Raw genomic sequence first — 26,432 nt, 5'->3', positions numbered from 1 at the left:
TAAAACAATGTAGGTGATTGTATGTATATGTGTAGATAGTGAATAAAGTAAAATATAATGTAGCAGTGTATTTGATTCTGGTCCATAGTAAACCAGAAGCCTACAATCAAAAGAAAAATTTAGCATATTAAGAGGCTAAAGATCCAATAGACCCTCTGAAGCAATAAAAACTAATGTAATCTGAAATTACATACGAGAAGTCTAACCTTTGATATTACGCGACAAAATATGAACTAAAAACTAAAATCAGGTCCAAAAGAACTAGAGTAGGAGAAACATTAGAACGATCATTATTCATTATCAACAAAGATCTTGCCAGGCCTCAATTTTATAAATATAACAGGGGTATCATAATCCAAGGCAATACATTGGAAATAATTTACTGACAAAAATAAGCTCCCTAACTTTTTCGGTTGACATAAAACAAAGTCGTCTTAAACTTTTCAATATCTCCCCAGACAGAAATGTGATGGCTCTACAGTTTTTTTTTTTTCTTTTTTTAAATAACCAGACCTATAGCCAAATCAGTCTGTCAAAGATATAGACTGCTCCTTTGCACCTCACATATAACAAAGAACAACAGTGAAAAGCAAGCACTGAAGAAGAACAAGATCCTATTACAAATTGGATTGGATTTATGAAACTGTGCTATACAGCGCAGTGCTTGGGCCTATATAGCCACTCAGTACGCTAGTGAAATTGGAGTTCAACCCAACGATTGCATTATGAAGTAAAAGATACAAGTGGTTGGATAGCAATAAGGAAAGAAGGAACAGAGGTCAAGTATGATATAAAGCAATTGCAACTAGGGGTCAAAAGAATACTGCAAAATCCCTAATTAATGCCTAGAGTGGACAGCATGAGGAGCACTGATGGTGCTACCTTCCTTAGGGGATCATACACAAGGACAGAAACAATAAATACATTGAAGACAAGTACTATATGTATACACTAGGCTTTGCTTCCCACAGAAGGGTCCTTTCAAATTGACGAACAAATATTAGATGTGGAATATAAGATACACTAGTGACAGACACGTGGACACCTAAGAACAGGTATGTACTCAACTGAATAGACCATGCTAATGGTAACTGTATAGCTCCCTCATAAGGTTCAGCTTACCATCAGCAATAAAATTCCCAAATCTAGCACAAACTTGTTGCGCTGGTATTAATAAAACTCACTGACATTATTGGTAGTATAAACCAATGCATGAAGAGTAGAATAATACAAGATTAATGTACTAGACCATAAAAGTAAACCATCAGAACATTGTTAAAATAGACAGCTAAAAAAAATGCAAGTACAGTACCATTATCATATTGCTTATCTCACCACAAAGACTAACTGCTAATCAGGAAAACAACTAGGTAAATCTTAAACCCATCCTTATTTAAAAAGTATACACTTTCTATCAAGTAGAGCAATGCAGTAAAACACCTCATAATACCCTATATGCTGGAGAGAGAACTATTACAAAATCTTACTTCAGAATGTCTCCTTATACATGAAAAGCACTTAGTTTTACTATGCTCAAGGGAGGTAATTAATATAAAGCCTCTGAACATCAAGAAAGCCAACAATAATATATACTCAAGGCCTACAGAAGTAAAGATAAACCTACGCCCTTTGATATGAAACATTTTATGTACGCAAAGCCGTTGTTAAACAAACCACCACATATTATTGCCATTAACTCACCCAGATCCATCTTCAAAGATAAACTAGGAGCAAGCGCAATGATGGAATATTAGTGTTGTCAGAACCTTACAGAACACGCTAACCGCCCAAGACAAAAGGGCACTTTGGAAGAAACAGCCATAACCAGTGCCACCGACATCAGGCAAGAAATACAGTACAAATAAATACACTAAAATCCAACAGAACCAATGTTGGTAACCTCACAAATCCTAAACTTACTTGCCACTTTGACTTTTGCTCCACACATGCATATAAAACAATGCCTATAGTGTCGAAAACCACTTCTGAAGAGAAAGAGACACCCCTTTTTAACTAACCGGAGAAATAGTGATAGGTCATGCATTGCATACAACTGGAATAAATTGATAAGAATTTGGGCCATATGACCAAATGTTGGAGCTTGGGAGACCTTTCAGAACCATGGTGCAGCAGGATAAATTCTGTAGTTGCACTACGATGTAAATGATCAGAAAAGTTGGACAGGAAGACGGAAGAAAGGAAGTTGGAATGAAGGGAACATAACACCCACAATAGCCAAGGGATTACTGTTGTGCATTGCACAAAATGAAATGACAGTACCTACACAAATAGAACAGGCATGGTCTGCTCCTGAGAATATTAGAGAACATTATAGATAAAATAGTGACTGACCATGTGCCAACAACCTCTAAGAGGCATGCAAACTTGTTCAAATAATTTGTTACATTCGATGACATTACCTATTAAGAGTGCCCTCATTTTTTAGTTTTTTACATTTTTAAAATGTTGTTTTTTTTACCCAGTGGTAATATTTATAGCAAGATTACCAAGGTATGTCTTTCTCCGGTCTTCCGATATGTTTATGAACCAAATACAGTACAGTATGCTGTGATACATGATGGAGGGATAACTAATATATATGAAAATAATCAATGCTGAAGCTATGCAAACCCTACTAAAGGAAATCAAGTCTAAAATGCTGAGGCTGAAGGAACTGGCATAGGAAAAATAGCCTTGGTGATAATGCCAGAACCATGTCATAACTTGGATTCAGAAAAAGACATTGCCCAGCCCCAACTTCAAGTAGGCTTAGATATTAAGATCAGGAACATCAGGGACCATCACAATGCCTGGATAAAGTGATAAGTCACTTGAAAACCATTCTGAATAAAAACTGCAATACAAAATGATCGGGTGAAGAACAATTAAAAGACAAAATAGCCACAGAAGCATATCGAACTCTCGCAAATCATTGTAATGACTTTGCACTTCATCATCTTCCAAGGGGTACCAGGAACCGGCAGTAGGAGCAAGTGGAACTAAACAAATCCTGAGATATATTGGACCAGATTAGAAAACATGAGTAACTGGTTCATTACCACTAGAAAAGGAGTTCCAATAAATTTTCCAGAATCCTCTATGGTGGTATGGATAGACTGCAAAGATTTTTAAACTTATTGGTGAAATGATAAATAAATCTGGATCTTTTCAACATGTGTGTAAGCCTGACTGTCAAAAATCCAATTAATTTCATTGTTCCTCACAAGTGACTGAAAAATTAATGTCGAGACCATCTCCGTAGAGGTTCAAGACATCAAATTATCAAAATGACTAGGGAACATTTTAGATACATTAGGAACAAACTCCGCATCACATATGAGACTAGTATGGGCAGCAATGAGTATAGAGCTATCAAAGGAGCCTCCATAACTCCCTTTATATACCAGGGCATCAATACCTATGGAGGTAATAGGATTGTATGATTAACATTAAACCCAATATTTTACTTAAATTATGTGAATTTCACCATGAAAACCCACAAAGAATAGGAAATATCAAAACAAAATCTAGAATATAGTTTGAAATTTATAACCTCAACTCCTCAATGACACACTACCTCTGGGAAAAAAAATAGTAGTAGTAGTAGTTTTTATGAACGGTTAGGATCCCCAGTTCTAGCCTTTCAAAGGGAAGTTCTTAAGAGACTACACAGCACATTAACCCAACCAATGGAAAGAAAAAATTCTCTCTCTCGATCCTGCAGACAAAAAAGACAATAACACCAAATAAACCTTGTAATTTGCTGCAAACCTTATACAGCAGTGAATTACTTCATAAAACATTCAAACTATTGAAATATAAAACCATCACAGTTCAAACAAAACTAAATGAATGATACTGGTTAACAGTAAAGCAAAATCCTTCTCTAACTCTTTTTGCTCAGAAACTCAGGAACAAAAAACGAAAAAAGAAGAATGTAATATTATACAGTACAAATTGCTCCAAATATCCTAAAAATTACGACTCTCTACCCTTTAGAAAGCAAACGTGTAAAAAATAGGAACCAGTTAAGTAAAATGATAAATTCGTAGATAATTTGTATTTTTCCTAACTATACAAACCTTAGCTATTTAATATGGGTTATTACTTCGGCGTAGCTGAAATGACAAGCCCTTAGAATTTTAACGAGGGTTTACTACCCCACCGCTAGTTAGCGGGGGGGTAGGGAGGGGGTAGCTTGCTTACACCCCCCCTCACACACACCTGTGAATAATTCACTTTGCTTAGAGGTAGGACTTCACAGGGGACAGGGCTGGCGGGCAAGTTTGATTAAATAGCTAAGGTTTGTATAGTTAGGAAAAATACAAACTATCTACGAATTTGTCATTTGTTCCGTAACTGAAATACAAACCACGCTATTTAATATGGGTGACTCGCCCTTTTGGAAGGGTGGTAAGTCCCTGCCATACTGGCTTTGGCTTTGCCTGGGGACTCAATATTTGAGTGTGTAAGTATTCAAGAAATAAGGAGTCCCTGCGCCTCGCTAGCATTGCTGTGTAACTGCTGCGGCCTACATAAGCTGTGTGTGAAGGTGAGAAGTGTGACTCGTCCTAGGAAGTTGACCTGGAGTTCTTCAGATGGAATTCTAGGCTAGGACTCTCCCAATACCACCTCGTCAGGGTATGGGGACGTGACAGTATTAACTTTAATACTAGGAACACAAGGAAGCATGGTTTACCTGCAGTGGTTTGAGGTCAGCTGTGCAGAAAACCCAGGATGCTGCTTTCTCCAAGGGAGGAGAGGATGAAGAAAAGAATAAGGGCCAGACAAACCTTTTCATTCATGCAGACTAAAACTGGGTAACAATGCCCTCAACCTTCTGCTACCTGTTCATTAAGGAGCCTGAGGTTAGACCAGCAGTTGTGCAGCCACCACAGGGCCGATAGAGAACGTATTGAGTCTCCTGTGTGTCACGTCTTGCAGGTAGTGGGCTGTGAAGGTCGTCTGACGCTTCCACACACCAGCTTGCAGGACCTGCGTCACTGAATAGTTTTTCTTGAAGGCCAGGGTCGTAGCTATGCCCGACATGTGCTCTAGCGCGACATAACGGAGGAGGGTCAGGATTCAAGGCTAGGTGTATTACCTTGCGAATCTAGGCTGAGATGGTATTCCTAGTAACCCTCTTCTTCGTTTTCCCAGTGCTCACAAACAAGGCTTGCACCTGGGGATGAACTGCAGCTGTTCTTTTAAGATACATCCTCAGACTCTCGTTACTGGGCATAGGAGGAGATGGTCTGGGTCATCTGTTACAGAACGAAGATTTGAAACCTGGAAAGAGTCGAACCGAGGGTCCGGCACTCCCGGATTCTGAGTCTTGGCAACAAACTCAGGGACGAACGTGAACGTTACCTCCCCCCATCCCCTTGAATGGGCGATGTCGTATGAGAGACCATGAAGTTCGCGACTCGTTTGGCCGAAGCCAAAGCTAGCAGGAACACCGTCTTCCAAGTCAGGTGGCGATCTGAAGCCTGGCGTAATGGTTCGTAGGGAGGTCTCTTCAGAGACCTGAGAACTCGAACCACATTCCATGGAGGAGGTCTCACTTCCGACTGAGGGCAGGTAAGTTCATAACTCCGTATGAGTAGAGAAAGTTCCAGCGAGGAAGAAATGTCCACTCCTTTGAGCCTGAAGGCTAGACTTAAGACTGAGCGATAGCCTTTCACTGCCGAGACTGAAAGGCGCATTTTTTCCCGCAAATACACGAAGAACTCCGCTATTGCTGGAATAGTGGCATCGAGTGGAGAGATACCCCTTTCACGACACCAACCACAGAAAACTCGCCACTTCGCCTGGTAGACCCCTCCGGATGACCTGCGCAGGTGTCCAGACATCCTATTCGGAACTTGCTGCTAAAATCCTCTCTCAGCGAGGAGGTGCTGGATAGTCTCCAGGCGTGAAGTCGAAGCGAAGCTACGGCTTTGTGGAAGATGTTGGCGTGTGGTTGTTTTGAGTAGCTCGTGACGTGGAGGGAGTTCTCTCGGGAGCTCCATAAGGAGTTGCAGAAGGTCCGGAAACCACTCTGCGTGATGCCATAGCGTAGCTATCAGGGTCATCAATAGATTGACCGATATTCTGGTCTTGTTGAGCACCCTCCTCATCAGACAGAACGGGAGAAAGGCGTATACATCGACGTTGTCCCACCGTTGTTGGAAGGCATCTTGCCAGAGAGCCTTGGGGTCCGGGACTGGAGAGCAGTACAGTGGGAGCTTAAAGTTCAGTGCTGTGACGAACAGATCCACAGTCGGGGAACCCCACAAAGTCAGGACTTTGTTGGCTACTTGACGATCCAAAGACCATTCGGTACTCACTATCTGCGTCGCTCTGCTCAGACTGTCGGCGAGCACATTCCTCTTGCCTGGAATGAAGCGAGCCGATACTGTGACCAAGTGGACTTCGGACCATCTCAGTATCTCTACTGCAAGATGGGATAGCTGTTCTGAAAAGCTACCTCCCTGCTTGTTGATATAAGCCACCACTGTGGTGTTGTCGCTCATAACCACCACAGAGTGGCCCGCCAGGACCTGATGGAACTTCTGAAGAGCCAGGAATACGGCCTTCATTTCAAGCAAATTTATGTGGAGCCACTTTTCTGATTCTGACCACAGGCCTGAGGTCCTGCGGTTCAGAACGTGGGCCCCCACTCTTTCTTTGATGCGTCCGAAAACATCATCAAATCCAGGGGAAGGACGAGAAGATCCACTCCCTTTCGTAGGTTCTCGTCTGCCACCCACCACTTTAGGTCCGTCTGTTCTGCAGGACCCATAGGGATCAGAGTGTCCGGGGAATCGTGTCCTTGATTCCAGAGAGACTTGAGTCGCCACTGGAGAGATCTCATTCTGAGGCGACCATTGGGAACCAGACGGGCCAAGGAAGAGAGATGGCCAAGGAAGAGAGATGGCCAAGGAAGAGAGATGGCCGAGGAGACGTAACCACGCTTGGGCTGGAAGTTCTTCTCGTTTGAGGAAAGGCCTTGCGACCTTCCTCAGCCTTGCTATCCTGTCGTCTGATGGGAAGGCTTTGTGGAGATTGGTGTCTATGACCCTGCCTAGGTATACCAGTTTCTGAGAGGGTTGCAGAGAGGACTTCTTGAGATTTACCATGATCCCTAGATCCTGGCAAAGTTCGAGAAGTTTGTCTTGGTGGCGAAGAAGGGTTGCCTCCGAGTCTGCTAGGATCAGCCAGTCGTCCAGGTAACGGAGTAGACGGATACCGATCCTGTGAGCCCAAGATGATATTAGGGTGAACACTCTGGTGAACACTTGACGAGCTGTGGAGAGACCGAAGCACAGCACCTTGAACTGGTAGATCTTGTTGTCTAGGCAAAATCTTAAGTACTTCCTTGAAGACAGGTGGACTGGGACCTGGAAGTACGCGTCCTTCAGGTCCAGTGTACACATGAAGTCTTGTGGTCTCACTGCAAGTCTGACCGTGTCTGCCGTCTCCATGCTGAACGGTGTCTGTTTGACAAACCCGTTCAGGGTAGAGAGGTCGATGACTGGTCTCCAGCCTCCAGACGCCTTCTTTACGAGAAAGAGTCGACTGTAGAAGCCTGAGGACCCGTCTGCCACCTCTTGGAGAGCGTCATTCTTCAACATGGTCTCGACTTCTGCCCGGAGGGCTTGCCCCTTACCGATCCCATGGTAAGGGAGCTCAATGACACTGGCTTCGCTGTCAGGGGAGGTAGAGATGTTGTGAACAGGACGCGATATCCCTGACCGATCACGGAAATCGTCCAGGTATTTGCCCCGAGTTGCTGTCACCTTGTCGCGCAACTTTGTAGGCATCCCCCCACTGGTGGACATGAAGGGGGATTGCCAATCCTAGCGTTTACAGCCTCGGCCACTCCCTCTAGGATTTTTACCTCCCCTGGAGGACTTTCTGCCCTTCCTGTCCTTGACAAGAAAGGGCTAAGACACCTTTGGCTTTGCTGCTATCGTCTTCTTCGCATTCTTAGCTGGACGGGGCTGTTGAGTTGCTCGAGGTTTGTGGGGCCTCGATGTCAGGGCCCTATGGAGGAGGGAATCCTGGTTGGACTTCCTCCCCCTCTCAGCAGCTAGCTCCAAGTCCTTAGGCTCAACAAACTCTTACCGAGTACGGAAGAATGTCTGAGCCTGCTAACGTCGGAACTGGGGACCTTCTAGTGAAATCTCTCAGCCACTGCGTCCCGTCGTTTCAGGATCGTATTGCCCACAAGCTCGAGACTTGGTGGGCCAGAAACTCGATGGTCCGCGTGCCTGAGAGTAAGAATGTCTCCAGTGCCTTCCTGGTGCTTTCCTTGGACAGATCCTCAGACCGCACCAGGATGCCCAGAGACCCCAGCCAGATGTCAAGCCACGAGGATGCCTGCATGGCACACTTCGCCACCTTCTCCTGGCTTAGGATCTCAGTAGCAGAATACGAAACATGCCGGTTGGAGTCTCTCTCTAGAGGAACTCCCCCAGTGAGTTCTTCCACAGAATGGTGAACAGGAAGACCCAAACAAGTCTCCTCTAAGATCTCGAAATACCTCCTCTGGTGGACTCGAGGAGGAGGGAGGAGCTTGTTACCGGCGCTGGATCTGTTGGAGGCTGCAAGCTCAGAGAGCTGGCCTTCGACTTTGTCTCTGGCACTCTTCATCCCTTGTGACCAGGGCAAAGCTGCACTGGCCCTAGAGGGTTTCTGGATGCCATAGACTCGGTCCAAGACCATGTCCTTACCCTCACAAGGAGGAATCTCTGGGTCCGGAAACCCGTTGAGATTTCTCATGAGGGTCAGAACTTGCCAGAACGCATCTTCTGACTCTTGACGCTCTCCTCCCGAAGGGCTAGCAGCAAAGTCTCCCATCCCCAGTGGCTCTTCCTGGGCTCCTGTCTTATCCTTTCCGAAGACAAGTTAAGTCTTCGAGTCCTTCGGCTCCCTCCTGGGAGGGATACAGGACTCTAGTAACGATGGATGCAGGCTCTTCTCTACCTGTGTGAGAAGACTTCTCAAGGAGAGGCGGAGTTTCCCCAATTGGTGCGATGGGGGAACGGACCGGCTCGTCCGACTCCCCTCCGCAGGGGAGGGAGAGAAAGTCTGGGGGGAGAGGGAGCCTTGTGCAAGGATTTCCGAAGAGACAGCTTAGCCCTCGGAGAAGTCACCACGGAGGCGACTCCTCTTTTCCTCTTCAGGGGAGGAGAAGCCGCCACTGTTTTGTGACCCAGTTCAGAGAACACAGGCTTAAAAGCCTGCACGAGAGCTCTGACTATGGTCCCAAACCAGGGCTGCTGGCTGACAGTCGCGCTGTCAGACACTCCCTCTGGAGGGAAGGGGATCAATCGATCCCTAGGAGGAGTCGACAAACGAGGGTTCGCCTGAAACGCAGCTGAAGAAAAAGTGTCCTTAAACCTGTCCGGAAACATCCACTCCTCCGGCGAGCGCGCTGTTCTGCGCTTGCGAGGAGGGGAAGGAGACTATGACCTGTCCGCCTGAAGCCCCGTCAAATCGCGTGCAGTATCGCGCTGGCGATCGCGGCGCAAATAGCGTTGATGGTCGCGCGATGAGCCGAGCCGAGCCGAGCCCTGCCCTGGATCGCGCGCGTTAGGAATTTCGTGCGAGGGTGCGTGGGCGCGGGCGCGCATAGGTGAAGGCGAGGGCGTGCGGCGCGCAGGAGCTGGAACGTGGGGCGGGGATGAAGGCTGGATGGGCGCTTGCGCGTGAGCAATCATTTGATCGCGCAGGCGCGCAGGAACCTGCTGAAGAGCCCGTGCGGGCGAGACTGTTGGGTGCGCGTGCGCAGGAGAAACGTCTCTAGCGTGTGGGCGTGGAGCGCGCGTATCTGGAAGCACAGGGCGACGGCGCGATTGCGCAGCCTCGTGATAGCGCAAAGGTGAATTTGCACACTGGCGCGCAGGTGGTGCAGGAACTGTCCCATGAGGAGATCGTAGGCATGCTGGGCGCGCAGGAGAGCGTGGGCGCGCAGGGCGCGCAACAGGATTCAGGCGCACAGGTGTGCACTGCTGAGTTGGGAGCGCATCGCACGCAACAGGATTCGGGCGCACACGAGTGCGCAATTTGGATGTAGAGTGCAGGGGTACCTGTGAGCGCCAGTGCGCTAACTTAGGTATCTCCTGGACTGCGCGCTGGAACGTAGGGGTGCGCTGGCGCGGCGGTGAGCGCTGGCGTGCCGTATCAGGAACAACTGCGACTGCGCGCTTAACTCCAGAAGTGCGCTGAGGCACTGGTGAGTGCTGACGAGTAGGAGAGCGCTTGAGCGCTGTAGCAGGAACAGACGAGCGGTTGCGCGCTATAGCAGGAACTGCATCACACACACTGTAGAAAAAGAGAAAGCAAAAATAGATTAATGGCAGTCAAGTGAGGGTGAGAGCAGACAAGTCTGTTCATCACCCGAGCCAAAAGCAGTGAAGTATTCACAGGTGTATGTGAGGGGGGGGGGGTAGCAAGCTACCCCTCCCTACCCCCCCGCTAACTAGCGGTGGGGTAGTAAACCCTTGTTAAAATTCTAATGGCTCGTCATTTTAGCTACGCCGAAGTAATACATACATACATACATATACCAAAGGCACTTCCCCCAATTTTGGGGGGTAGCCGACATCAACAAGAAACAAAACAAAAAAGGGGACCTCTACTCTCTACTTTCCTCCAGCCTAACCAGGGACTCAGCCGAGTTCAGCTGGTACTGCTAGGGTGCCACAGCCCAACCTCCCACATTTCCACCACAGATGAAGCTTCATACTGCTGAGTCCCCTACTGCTGCTACCTCCGCGGTCATCTAAGGCACCGGAAGAAGCAGCAGGGCCTACCGGAACTGCGTCACCATCGCTCGCCATTCATTCCTATTTCTAGCACGCTCTCTTGCCTCTCTCACATCTATCCTCCTATCACCCAGAGCTTTCTTCACACCATCCATCCACCCAAACCTTGGCCTTCCTCTTGTACTTCTCCCATCAACTCATGCATTCATCACCTTCTTTAGCAGACAGCCATTTTCCATTCTCTCAACATGGCCAAACCACCTCAACACATTCATATCCACTCTAGCTGCTAACTCATTTCTTACACCCGTTCTCACCCTCACCACTTCGTTCCTAACCCTATCTACTCGAGATACACCAGCCATACTCCTCAGACACTTCATCTCAAACACATTCAATTTCTGTCTCTCCGTCACTTTCATTCCCCACAACTCCGATCCATACATCACAGTTGGTACAATCACTTTCTCATATAGAACTCTCTTTACATTCATGCCCAACCCTCTATTTTTTACTACTCCCTCAACTGCCCCCAACACTTTGCAACCTTCATTGACTCTCTGACGTACATCTGCTTCCACTCCACCATTTGCTGCAACAACAGACCCCAAGTACTTAAACTGATCCACCTCCTCAAGTAACTCTCCATTCAACATGACATTCAACCTTGCACCACCTTCCCTTCTCGTACATCTCATAACCTTACTCTTACCCACATTAACTCTCAACTTCCTTCTCTCACACACCCTTCCAAATTCTGTCACTAGTCGGTCAAGCTTCTCTTCTGTGTCTGCTACCAGTACAGTATCATCCGCAAACAACAACTGATTTACCTCCCATTCATGATCATTCTCGTATACCAGTTTTAATCCTCGTCCAAGCACTCGAGCATTCACCTCTCTCACCACTCCATCAACATACAAGTTAAACAACCACGGCGACATCACACATCCCTGTCTCAGCCCCACTCTCACTGGAAACCAATCGCTCACTTCATTTCCTATTCTAACACATGCTTTACTACCTTTGTAGAAACTTTTCACTGCTTGCAACAACCTTCCACCAACTCCATATAACCTCATCACATTCCACATTGCTTCCCTATCAACTCTATCATATGCTTTCTCCAGATCCATAAATGCAACATACACCTCCTTACCTTTTGCTAAATATTTCTTGCATATCTGCCTAACTGTAAAAATCTGATTCATACAACCCCTACCTCTTCTAAAACCACCCTGTACTTCCAAGATTGCATTCTCTGTTTTATCCTTAATCCTATTAATCAGTACTCTACCATACACTTTTTCAACTACTGTACACTCAACAAACTAATACCTCTTGAATTACAACACTCCTGCACATCTCCCTTACCCTTATATAGTGGTACAATACATGCACAGACCCAATCTACTGGTACCATTGACAACACAAAACACACATTAAACAATCTTACCAACCATTCAAGTACAGTCACACCCCCTTCCTTCAACATCTCAGCTTTCACACCATCCATACCAGATGCTTTTCCTACTCTCGTTTCATCTAGTGCTCTCCTCACTTCCTCTATTGTAATCTCTCTCTCATTCTCATCTCCCATCACTGGCACCTCAACACCTGGAACAGCAATTATATCTGCCTCCCTATCATCCTCAACATTCAGCAAACTTTCAAAATATTCCACCCACCTTTTCCTTGCCTCCTCTCCTTTGAACAACCTTCCATTTCCATCTTTCACTGTCACCCATATTAAATAGCGGGGTTTGTATTTCAGTTACGGAAAAAACTTCAATATTTGATTTATAGAGCCAAAAACTATGAAAATTAAAAACAACTCTTATCCAAACTGTAAACAAGAGTGAAAACAGCTTAATTAACTTTCTACTTGGCTTTTAACTAATCATAGCATTACATTACACACAAATCATCATGCTTACCATTTTACTTATCAGTAGGTCAACGGTTGAGTGAATGCTAAGTGGAAAAGTTGAAATGATGAAAGACATGTTTCAAAGAAGAATATAGTACATTTGTATGGGGGATAACTCCCATAAAAAGATTACTTTTCAACCCACAAAAAAAAAATCAATCTAAGTCCTGAGATTTACCAGCTTCAAAAAAGGAAGGAGGTGAATACAAAGCCAATAATAAAACAATGAAAAGAAATTAAACCAAGAATAACAAAATGACTTGTTGAGAGTTGTGACTTAAAAGAAATTATTTTTAAATATCAATCTAGGTAAGAAGAGGCCAATCCTAGCCAGGTCTTCACTTGGAATCATTATTCCAGCTAATCTACCATGAGATAGAAGCCTTTTACACTATCTGAGAAAAATTTCAGTATTGTCAAAGACATTTTCAGATCCCTCCCTTCTTAAGAAGGACTAGCACATGAATCTATAAAGATTACTGGAAATGAATTACCATGAATGACTATACACTGTAATTTCAATAACTTTAGACAACTGTACCATTACAGTACTTTCACCTAATTACTTTCATGCAGTATATATCTAAGGTATTCTTGCCTTCAAAAATTTACTAAGTCTACCAAACCTATTCTTTTTTTATTTTACTTCCAGGTGAAAGTAGACACTGGAAGCCATGGAAATTCCTTTAAATTATCCTTTCCTTTTGCATTTCACAATGTTAACATTTATTCTACCTTACTTTCTCAACTTTTAGCAAAAGTCATGGAAAGAATTAAATTGAATACTTCCCAACACCTACCAAACACACTGATTTAAATCTAACACTGATTTTGTTAATACTAATACAATAGGGTTTAATCCAGGTATGACCAAACTATGTGCTTCTCTTACTAAATAGACATGAAATGTATAGTATATTTTCTTGCAAAATTGAGAGAAGTCAAGGATAAAGGGTTTTATATATCAATAATTTATGTACGTCCTGTCTGACTTTTTCTTGAGAAAGTGAACTGATTTGAAAAACCAAAATGTCTTACTTTAGTAGCATAGATCAGTCGGGAAGTTCACAAATTTGAAGTCTCTCCTGAATTAAGAGCTAAAAATACTCCAGGGCAACAGAACTTCCATTACAAGAGAACTTCCACGGCAACAGAACTTCCTTGTTACATGCTAGACTTCTTTCATTCACACATTCCACTCTGGAAAAAAAAAATCAATGTTATCATTCTACATAATTTAACAAGGTAACCTTTATTAAACTTTTTAAATGTAATATATCTGAGTAAAAAGGATTAAATGGTGTAAAATGCAATTATTTAAGTTCATAAATATGAGAGAGGAAAGCATTACTAGCAAAGTTTATTATTTCCCCCTAAAGAAGACTAAAATGTAAGGTAGGGCATATTTTACTCAAAGTATGTTATTTCTCCAAAAATAAAAATGTTAAAGGGGAAACGAATTAAATCTCTCTGACATCTCGGAAAAAGAGAAGCACATTAGGAACACAAAGGATAATTAGAAGGGGAGGGATGAATTAAACTTCTCTCAAAAATCATATGGTATGTAACAGCAAACTCAAATTTCAACTTTGCTGTACAGTATTTGTTAAAAACTTGGGGCTTCCTCAAAACACCATACATACACATACAAAGGCACTTCCCCCCCCTTTTTTTTTGGGGGGGGGGGTAGTCAACAGCAAACGAATGAAACAAAAAAAGGGACCTTTCGTCTCTACGTTCCTCCCAGCCTGACAAGGGACTCAACTGAGTTCGGCTGGTACTGCTAGGGTGCCACAGCCCACCCTCCCCCGTTATCCACCACAGATGAAGCTTCATAACGCTGAATCCCCTACTGATGCTACCTCCGCGGTCATCCAAGGCACCGCAGGAAGCAGCAGGGCCTACCGGAACTGCGTCACAATCGCTCGCCATTCATTCCTATTTCTAGCACTCTCTCTTGCCTCTCTCACATCTATCCTCCTATCATCCAGAGCTTTCTTCACACCATCCATCCACCCAAACCTTGGCCTTCTTGTACTTCTCCCATCAACTCTTGCATTCATCACCTTCTTTAGCAGACAGCCATTTTCTATTCTCTCAACATGGCCAAACCACCTCAACACATTCATATCCACTCTAGCTGCTAACTCAGTTTTTACACTCGTTCTCACCCTCACTACTTCGTTCCTAATCCTATCTACTCGAGATACACCAGCCATACTCCTTAGACACTTCATCTCAAACATTCAATTTTCCTCAAAACAAATCAAGTTATTCAAATATTATCCATTGTGCTGCTACAAGTGTCTCACACTGTAGGAAAAAAATTGCTACCACGACTAAATTGCTTTGTGAAAGTAGATAATGAATAAGGTTAGAGGAAATGACTCTCTTATGATGAAATCATCTGAATCATTCCTCAACTAAATATCTTTTCCAGATAAAATTCAGTATTGCTCTACTTAAGACACTACATCATAAAATTAAAAATAACAATTAATAAACAATAATGTTAAACTGAAATGAATAAAGTGGAATGAACACAAATCCTATCGGCATATGATAAAATCCAGGATCTACCAGTTACCCCTAAAAGAAGAAAGAAAAAAAAATTTGGAAGTAATTTGTATTTTTCCTAACTATACAAATAAATCAAGAGTTCTTTACAGCGGAGAAGGAAACAGAGCTAGCTGGAACATGGCTATAAAATTTCTAACAAGATGACAACAACTGTACTGTTGGTTACCAGTTACCTCCTCCCCACTTGCTCACAACAACTCCAATTTGACTGCAGACAGGGCTTCCTGGGGTAGGTGACGACAGGTTGTCATTTGCCTCAAGAACTAGGGTTTGTATAGTTAGAAAATGTACAAATTACTTCCAAATTTGTCATTTGTTCCTACATCAATACATACCCTAGTTCTTTACATAAGACTCACCCTATAGAAGGTGGAAGTCGTCTTTCTAACTGGCTTTTTTACCCTGGATTGCTCATCTAAGCATGAAAAATGTGAGAGATGAGCATTCTGACAGCTCAGGAACCTGTGGCTTGAAACTGCCAGTGGGTTAATGGCCCGCTTCATACCGCTTAGGCAAAATACAAGCAAAAGGTTTACAAATATACACAGTGGTTCACTCAGATCCCATCTCCTTGCAAGGAGAATAGGGACAAAGAATATCTATATATGAAATAGCTACAGGCTACATGGGGTTTACCTGCCATCAACAAATTCCAGCTAACAGGAAGTTGGATGCTGTACCCAAGAGAGGGGAAGAAGATGAAAAAAGGCCAGTCATTTTATCCATTACCCCAGACTAAATGTTAACCTCTGTCCTCAAACAACGGCTAATAGCCCTGTAAGGGAGAAAAGGTAGCTATAACGCTAGCTGGGCTGCTACCACAAGGCCAAGAGAAAACCTATCTAGGGACCTGTGTGTTATGTCTTGCAGGTAGTGGGCAAGGAAGGTAGTTTGGCGCCCCAATACGCCTGACTGTAGTACCTGCATCAAAAAAATGTTCTTTCTGAATGCCAACGGATGAGCTTATGTCCCTGATATCATGAGCTCAGGGTTGCGCCCTTCCTTTCGAGAAGGGGAAGGATTATTGGCCTGGTCAATGACATGCCTCATCCAAGAAGAGATAGCATCCTTATCACCTTCCTGTTGACCCTCCCTGTACAAATGAATAGTGTTTCGTGTGGGGGCGAGTTCCCCATTTACACTTGAGATAGCGCCTTAGTGCTCTCAAAGGGCACAAAAGGAGCCAATCGGGATCATCAGTTACTTCCTGAAGACTCAAAATCTGAAAAGAAGAAAACCCTATGTCTGAGAGTGCTGGATTTTGAGTCTTCCTAATGAACTTGGTGACAAAGCTGAATGAAACTTGCCTCTAACCCCTTGAATGGGCAATGTCGTATGAAAGATCAAGCAGCTTGCCGACCCTCTTAGCAGACGCCAGGGCGAGCAGAAAGACTGTCTTAAGAGTTATGTCTTGGTCAGAGACTAAATTTAATGGATTGTAAAGAGCTCAGTTCAGGGGCTGCAGAACTTTGGTGATGTTCCAGGGTGGTGATCTACTTCCAACTGGGGGGGCAAGTTTGCTCAAAGCACCATAGAAGCATTGACAACTTAAACCTGCCTACTAAGTGGACAGGGGAACCCAAGTCTTAGTCCCAGGGGCTATGACACTGGGCGGGGCAGGGAACCACTTGGGTATTATCCACCACCGGCCCTGAAGGAGAGGCTGTGTCATCAAGAGTGACTGCAACTGGCCTTCCTGGACTCTTCCTACTACTACCAATTCTTCTCAGAAGCAGCGTCAGAATCAAAAGAGAGAGGAGGAAGAAGAGGAAAAACTGTTGGAAGAGGAAGTGGACAAATTACTTATTCCGCTTACCAACTTCCTCCTCATATCCTTGGCCCGACACGTAGGTGAACCACGGGCTCTTGTGCTGGCAGCCTGTATAAAGAGGTGTAATGGATAAAAATCGCTGAATCTTTTAATTTGAAGATATATATGTGTGTTGGATTGGCGCGGAAACACAGAAGGATGGACAGGACAGGAGGATGATATGAAAGCAGCAGATGACAGCCGGGACGGAGTCCAAAGCCGAAGTCTAGGGATTCCACAAACCAAGTTTCAGTGTCTCTAAACTCGGTCCTTCTTGGTCCTGCAGAAATCATTTTTCTTATTGGACCTCCTCAATGGACAGCATCCAAGCAGGGAGTGGTAAAAGTCAGACCATCCATTGCTGACAAAGCTATCCCAAGGGGAGAGTGCACACTTGTTGCCCTGTCATGAACCAACACTGGGGCACTATCACATGGGAAGCAGCAGGCATACTCACTGGCCCTCGAAACACACACACAGGGGATGGGAACCAAATCAAGGACAGGAGGGGAGCCAAGGGCCCCAGGTCAGGGATGACTGGCAAGGACGACATTTGAAAAGCATTGTATAAAGGGATCACCACTAGGGTCAGGGGGCAAAGTAGCCTTTGCTACCCACACATTAATAAAGACATTGCGGGCCTACTTACAATAAAGAACTTCCATCACATGTTGGAGTGCAGTGATTACCCACTCTCTCCACAAAACCTGAAACAATCCACAATGTGGATCAGAGTTCTTGCTCCTAAAGATAATCCCCCAAGCCTAACCCTGGGGCATTTACACAATAACTTTAGTGAATGGAACTCGATAAGGAGTGTAAAGTGCTAAACACACTTCCAGCAATTCATAGGCTTGCCAAAATGACACTGAAAATGACTTCTTGCTCCTTAATGAATACGTCAGCCTGATGGAAGGCCATGATCTACAAGTAAAAAGCGATAATTACGTTCAATTACGCTTCTTAGTAGTGGGACTCTCACTCGCTAGTTCACCCAGAAGCTAATGCAGCTCCAACACGCATGCATTCTTACTTCATTCCATTGAAGATTCAAACAAAGAAAAAAAGATTTAACAAACTTGAATAGGTCATAACAGTACATCTGTACTCGTTGCAGCCAAAGAAAGGCTTTGGCAGGTATAGCTACTTGCTCACACTCACCAGCTGCTGTTGAAGATTTCAATGGCCGGTCCAGCTTGCTTGAATACATTTCCCTATCTTAATGGACGAAAGTTTGTATATGCGTAGGAACAAAAAATGTATAATTTTCTTAACCAAAAAACATCACAACAAACTGGAATTTGATCTAAAGCACCATCACATGGCAGTGTTCAGATCTTATTGGACTTTAAAAAAAAAAAAAAAAAGACTGACTAATGTTATACACAACCAAATAAGTCAAAAGTACAGTAATCGTTAATATCCGATATATTCTTAGCATGTTTATGATATTCAGACTAAGACAATTCAATAAAATTATAGAACAGTGCAATGAACAGTTTGTAGAAAGTTATTGTCATTTAGTCTGTTTTGTGGAATTTTGGATGTTTTTGATAACAATTCCTACTGGAAATCCAGAGTTTTTGAGTTATAGGAGGTCTACTACCATCACTGAAAAAGCTATGGGTTTATAGTTGTCTAATTGTATGATATCTAAATTGACTTTTTAAAAATTAGTTTCCACCAGTTATCATGAAAAACCAGTTATTGTAATTAAAAAAAGTAATTAAAAAAAAGGCTACCATAATCAAAACCTAGTAATGAAACACAATCAAACCACTGATTCTTTTGTTTGCCTGGACTTACTGATGCATAGAAAACTATTTTTCAATCCTATTTTCTATGGAGTCATTCGTAGCTATGTTCGTCGTACTAAAAATACCTCCTTACTTATATTCATTGGTTTTAGTTCTGCCATAGCTTGCTTCGCTCCCAGAAATACTATCTCGTTATTCCTGTCTTGGCAATTAGAACATGTTTTGCTATTTGCGTTAGACCTGTGGGCTAGTACTTTGGCATCATTTTATTTACCTAATTTATCATCTAGTTCAAAAGGCTTTTGCAGTGGCATAGCTTACTTTGCTTGCAATTTAACATTATCTCATCATTTCTATGTTCTGGCAAGAGGAATATATTTCACTATACATTTCACTACACGTGTTAGCCTCATGGGCTAATTCTGACTATTTTATTTATCTAATTAACCTCTTAGTTCAGTTATACAAGCTTAAAGGGGTGAATATACACTTAAGGGGGCAAGTTGTACAGTAGTTTTGCGCTCCAGCCACTGTTCGAACATGGGCTTTACTTCCATTTCCCATTATCAGATTAAATGTATCAAACATTTCTACACTAACTTTTCATTCTTAAATAAAATGAGAGCTGTAATTACATTACATATTCCAATATTGAAAACAAATAACCAGGAAGTTTAAAATGTAAAATGTTGGGCCTTATATTCTGTTCGGACAAGTACCTTACTACAGAAGCACCACCTACCATTTTTTTTCTTAACTACTGGGTGGAAGGAGACTCCTGTGGCCTGTGCTATGACAATAGGAGCAAAACTGATATTTTTTATTAAAACGTGTAACTTCGTTAATATTGGTTTTCCCTAGTAGTATATGGGATGCAAAATGATGCATTTCCAAAGATCTATTTAATTATGCTAGTTCTAATGTCTTAACTAATATTGCACTGTTCTACAATAAAGTAGACAAAAAGAAAAAAAAAATGAAAATGGTACCTGTACTTGTTCCATTGGTTGCACTATTTTGTATGAAAGTACTTCAGTTTAGATTAATATGCTAACACATGTTTGGCAACATTTTTCTAAATGACAATGGAAAAATTGAACCTAATCTACCTTACCTCAGAAAAAGACTGCACTCTTACTACCTGTACTGTATAAGAGAAGGGGGTGGAGGCAAACCTACCCTGGGACTGGGTCCTCACTAACCTCACAAATTTTCTCAATAAGATAAAAGTAATATAGGTTTTGGGACCTATTCGTGAAAGTTAAGTAGCCTACCAAAAGGACATGGGGTCAAACATTGTGGACCTAAAATTTCACACCCTAGTGCCATACTACTAATTTCAGAGGCGACTATGTCTTGATATTAATCTCAATCTGCCTTGCCAGGATACATTAGTAAACCAATATATTACCTCTGATTTACCCTAGTAGGTGGTGCTATATGGTGTAAGGCTACATAACCCAAAGTAAGTCTTTCACATACTGCATTTAAAGGAAAGACTTGTTGCTCCTTTCAATCAATCTAACATTACCACAGTACAGTAAAACAAAATTGAAAGAATAATACAGCCACTTACTGAAATTTGAAATTCATCCAAAAGGCTTTTAGCTTCTAAAATACAGATCACTTTCTGCTGCAGCACTAACGTTACTCTACCAGTCACAACTGCCAAATGATTAGCTAACTTTACTGAGGCCTGTCTTAACCTTTGTCTAGCTCAAACTCCAAGGATCCCGTAGCACAGCTGCAAAGGTGCTGCAAAACATAAAAAACCATAAATTTACAGACGACAAAAAGAAAAAAAAAACATCTGATTTTAAGATGGACTGAAAAAATATTTTCAATTATAATTCTACTCTACACAAATAATTGTAATTGTTGTACATGCGAAAATTAAATAATTCTAAATTACAGTGAGGGAGCATAATAATACAGATTAAATTACTGTCTTAATTAAAAGCTAATGGACAATTTGAATGAAAAAATGTTTTGGATTAACTTTTGACATTTTATGCTTTACTTGATTTACAATTCGTGTACATGCACTTATAAAAAATTTTCACAGGACATGCAGAACATGGGCAGTACAGGGACTCACGGTCAAAAGTACTATAAGAAATAGCACACATTGTGCTGAGTTTTGTAATTTAAACTATGCAATTCTAGATTACAATGGGGGAGCATAATAATACAGATTAAATTACAGTCTTAATAAAAATCTAATGGGCAATTTGAAGGAATAAAATTCGTGGATTAAATTTGAAATTTTAGATTTTTCTAGATTTACTTACAGTCCTGTACATGCACTTATAAATTTTTTTTTCACAGGACATGCAAAATATGGGCAATGCAGGGACTTACGGTCAAAAGTACCACATGAAATAGTGCATATTGTGAAGCACTTTGTAATTTTAACAATACAAATTCAATTAGTACCACAATAAACGTGCAAAAAAAAAAAAATCCAATTTCTATTTGAAATTCCTGTTGAGATTCCTTGCTTACATTTTCGAAGAATTTGGAGAAAATTGTGCAGGACAAACTTTGATAGGTAACGTCCCTCTGAATAATAATTATACTAATAATGAATTTATCGATTTTCTTGTGAGGAAAATAATTGAGTTTTAGGACTGTTGTACAGAATTACACACGCATATATACTGTACAAAAACACGCACATCTCTCTCTCTCTCTCTCTCTCTCTCTCTCTCTCTCTCTCTCTCTCTCTCTCTCTCACACACACACACACAGTGTGTGTGTAATTCAACATACGTCTTCATTAATTTGTAAGGGGTGGCACTAGAATGATACAGCCTTCAGGTGAACGCCAGACTGGAGTTCGAGTCCCGCTCAGTCTCAGTAGTTTGTTTGGTCGCTGCAACCTCACAATTCTTGTGAGCTAAGAATGGGGAGAGGAGGTTTCCAGGGAGCCGACAAGTTTATCTGTTGAATCATCAGCACCCATTGCCTGGCCCTCCTTGGCCCTAGCTTGGGTGGAGAGGGGGCTTGGGCGCTGATCATATGTATATATGGTGTCTCTAAGGCATTGTCCTGCTTGATAGGGCAATGTTACTGTCCCTTGCCTCTGCCATTCATGAGCGGCCTTTAAACCTTTAAGTGGATGTACTAATGGGCAATTACAATGGTGACTATTAAGGCTAATATTGATTGTGATCACAAGATTTTTTGTTATTGATATTTCCTTATAATACCTTGAAATCTGTCAAGTCGAAAAGACCATATATTTATAAGGGAAGCTTAGATAGAAGAAAAATTACAAATAGATTTCTATTTGTAAGTAAAGAGAAAACTGAAAAAAAGAAAAAAAATATTATTATTATTATTATTATTATTATTATTATTATTATTAATTGCTAAGCTACAAACCTAGTTGAAAAGCAGAATGCTATAAGCCCAGGGGCTCCAACTGGGAAAATAGCCCAGTGAGGAAAGGAAACAAGGAAAAATAAAATATTGTAATAACAGTAACATTAAAATAAATATCTCCTATATAAACTATAAAAACTTTAACTAAACAAGTGGAAGAGAAATTAGAATAGTGTGCCCGAGTGTACACTTAAGCAAGAGATCTGTAACCCAAGACAGTGGAAGACCATGGTACAGAAGCTATGGCACTACCCAAGACTAGATAACAATGGTTCGATTTTGGAGTGTTCTTCTCCTAGAAGAGCTGCTTACCATAGCTAAAGAGTCCCTTCTACCCTTACCAAGAGGAAAGTGGCCACTGAACAATTACAGTTGCAGTAACCCCTTGGGAGAAGAATTGTTTGGTAATCTCAGTGTTGTCAGAAGTATGAGGACAGAGGAGAATCTGTAAAGAATAGGCTAGACTATTCGGTGTGTGTGTGTGTGTAGGCAAAGAGAAAATGAATCGTAACGAGAGAGAAGGATCCAATGTAGTAGGGTCTGGCCAGTTAAAGGACCCCATCACTCTCAAGCGGTAGTATCTCAACGGGAGGCTGGTGCCCTGGCCAACCTACTTCCTATTAAATGAAGAAAACCAATACAGAGAAAAATAGAAAAGATCAGCATAAATAATCAGTAATTGAAAGGTACTCTTAGAAATATGAATTAACCCATATTTAATATATATATATATATATATATATATATATATATCGTGGTTGTTGTTGTTTTATATATATATATATATATATATATATATATATATATATATATATATATATATATATATATATATATATATATATATAAAACAACAACAACAACAACCACAAATTCAGTCATTTCTAGTCCACTGCAGGACAAAGGCCTCAGATATGTCCTTATTCATGTCTGAGGTTTGGCCAGTTTTAATCACCACGCAGGCTAATTATTGATAGGTGATGGTGGGAGACTTTGGTCTGAGCGCTCACTGCAAACCAACCTAGTACGGGTGGCACAGACTAGTACAGCTTTGCTGATCATGGCGATACGCAAACCCGTTCACCACGTTAAGGTATCCCCACTCAGAAAGGGATAGATATATATATATATATATATATATATATATATATATATATATATATATATATATATATATATATATACTGTATATATATATATATATATATATATATATATATATATATATATATATATATACTGTATATATATATATATATATATATATATATATATACTGTATATATATATATATATATATATTTATATATATATATATATATATATATATATATATATATATATATATATATATATATAAATATATATATATATATATATATATATATATATATATATATATATATATATATATATTTATATATATACTGTATATATATATATATATATATATATATATATATATATATATACATATATATATATATATATATATATATATATATATATATATATATATATATATATATATGTGCGTGTGTGTGTGTGTGTGTGTGTATGGATGTGTGTGTGCATCTTGACCTAGAATAACCCAGAATTCTGCAGGAGCCTTTTTTAGTCTTTCATATAATCTCTTCTACAAAGTACCTCTCCAAACCTTAGAGGTATATTTTTCTTTCCACAGCTTTCCTTCCCCCAAGAAGCTTTTAGTACGTTATCAAAACATCAATTTTAATTTCGGGGAGCATCGGCATAGTGGTACTTATGTGACCATTTTAAAAAAATGAAGTTTCTATCTAATACGTTCTTCATCTTTGTATTTCCTATATTTAGACTTTTCCTTATATATACCATTCTGGCTGTTTTCATTATCATCATCATCATCATCATCATTATTATTATTATTATCTGCTGAAATTTAATGGCAAAATCGTATCTTGGGATAAAAAAAATACTGTAATTTAATCGGGAAAATCATATCTCATGCTAAAAAAAATGCTGTAATTTAATCAGGAAAATCGTATCTCAGGCTAAAAAATGCTGTAATTTAATCGGGAAAATCATATCTCGGGCTAAAAAAATGCTGTAATTTAATCGGGAAAATCGTATCTCTGGTTTAAAAAATGTTGTAATTTAATCGGGAAAATCGTATCTCGGGCTAAAAAAAAGGCTGTACTTTAATCGGGAAAATCGTATCTCGGGTAAAAAAATTCTGTAATTTAATCGGGGAAATCGTATCTCGGGCTAAAAACATGCTGTAATTTAATCGGGAAAATCGTATCTCGGGCTAAAAACATGCTGTAGTTTAATTGGGAAAATCGTATCTCGGGCTAAAAACATGCTGTAAATTAATCGGGAATATCGTATCTCGGGCTAAAAACATGCTGTAATTTAATCGGGAAAATCGTATCTCGGGCTAAAAACATGCTGCAATTTAATCGGGAAAATCGTATCTCGGGCTAAAAAAAAAGCTGTACTTTACTCGGGAAAATCGTATCTCGGGCTAAAAAAAAAGGCTGTAATTTAATCGGGAAAATCGTATCTCGGGCTAAAAAATGCTGTAATTGAATCGGGAAAATCGTATCTCGGGCTAAAAAAAATGCTGTAACTTAATCGGGAAAATCGTATCTCTGGTTTAAAAAATGCTGTAATTTAATCGGGAAAATCGTATCTCGGGCTAAAAAAATGCTGCAATTTAATCGGGAAAATTTTTTTCTCGGGCTAAAAAATGCTGTAATTTAATCGGAAAAATCCTATATCAGGCTAAAAAAAATGCTGTAATTTAATCGGGAAAATCGTATTCCTGGCAAAAAAAACCTGTAATTTAATCGGGAAAATCCTATATTGGGCTAGAAAAAATGCTGTAATTTAACCGGGAAAAATATCTCGGGATTAAAAAAAATGCTGTAATTTAACCGGGAAAATCGTATATCGGGCTAAAAAATGCTGTAATTTAATCGGAAAAATCGTATCTCGGGCAAAAAAATACTGTAATTTAATCGGGAAAATCGTATCTCGGGCTAAAAAAAATGCTGCAACTTAATCAGGAAATTTTTTTTCTCGGGCTAAAAAAATGCTGCGATTTAATCGGGAAAATCGTATTCCTGGCAAAAAAAAACCTGTAATTTAATCGGGAAAATCCTATATCGGGCTAAAAAAAATGCTGTAATTTAATCGGGAAAATCGTATCTCGGGCTACAAAAAATGCTGTAATTTAATCGGGAAAATCGTATCTCGGACTAAAAAAAATGCTGTAATTTAATCGTGAAAATCGTATCTCGGGCTAAAAAAATGCTGTAATTTAATCGGGAAAATCGTATCTCGGGCTAAAAAATGCTGTAATTTAATCGGAAAAATCGTATCTCGGGCAAAAAAAATGCTGTAATTTAATCGGGAAAATCATATCTCGGGCTAAAAAAAATGCTGTAATTTAATAGGGGAAAATCGTATCTCGGGCTAAAAAATGCCGTGATTTAATCGGAAAATCGTATCTCGGGCTAAAAAATGCTGTGATTTAATCGGGAAAATCATATCTCGGGCTAAAAAAATTGCTGTAATTTAATCGGAAAAATCGTATCTCGGGCTAAAAAAATGCTGTAATTAAATCGGGAAAATCGTATCTCGGGCTAAAAAAAAATTGCTGTAATTTAATAGGGAAAATCGTATCTTGGACTAAAAAAAAATAAATAAAACCTTCATAAAAAGGGTAAGAAACTGTTGCCCCACAACGGCTACGATAAGTAGATCAGTTTAAATGGTATAACGCCCTGAGCCCAAGAGTAAATTTTCTTTTACAAACAATGTACTGCAGCAGTTTCAGAACTTACTTGTTTAGCTATAAACAGGAAACTGTTTTATAGATATTTACTATTAAAAGATCTTGGGGGTAATAGAGAAACACGAGTTTGAATACAGATATAATCATAGAATATAAAACCAATCTGTAAAATTTATAACTAATGATATGACATCTCAAAGAAGAGTTGAATTGGTTTGTTTAAAGGTTTTAAAGGTTGCTCATGAATGGCAGAGGCAAGGGACAGGATAATGCCATAAAGACTGGCAATATGATACAAGCTCCTCTCCAATAAGCTAGGACCAGGGAGAGCCAGGCAATGGCTGCTGATGACTCAGCAGGTAGATTTATAGGCTCCTCTAAAACCCCCATCTCTAGCTCACAAGGATGGTGAGGTTGCAGATACTACTAGAAACTA

At 40.8% G+C, this 26,432-nt stretch overlaps 1 long non-coding RNA gene across 1 annotated transcript in view; it reads right to left on the bottom strand.

Annotated features, from left to right (window-relative positions):
* The window catches only part of LOC137654217 (uncharacterized), a 29,603-nt gene extending 9,048 nt beyond the window's left edge, over positions 1-20,555 (bottom strand). The window contains exons 1-2 of the long non-coding RNA XR_011046558.1: positions 20,408-20,555; positions 13,723-13,884 (exon numbers count right to left, since the gene is read on the bottom strand). This is a non-coding gene — a long non-coding RNA (uncharacterized lncRNA). The remainder of the gene's footprint in view (positions 1-13,722; positions 13,885-20,407) is intronic.
* Between the last annotated feature and the right edge of the window lie 5,877 nt (positions 20,556-26,432).

Source organism: Palaemon carinicauda, chromosome 15 (assembly GCF_036898095.1).
Source record: "Palaemon carinicauda isolate YSFRI2023 chromosome 15, ASM3689809v2, whole genome shotgun sequence".
Lineage (NCBI taxonomy): Eukaryota > Metazoa > Arthropoda > Malacostraca > Decapoda > Palaemonidae > Palaemon > Palaemon carinicauda.
The sequence above is the reverse complement of the archived record's forward strand: the minus strand, read 5'-3'. Positions and strand labels throughout refer to the sequence as shown.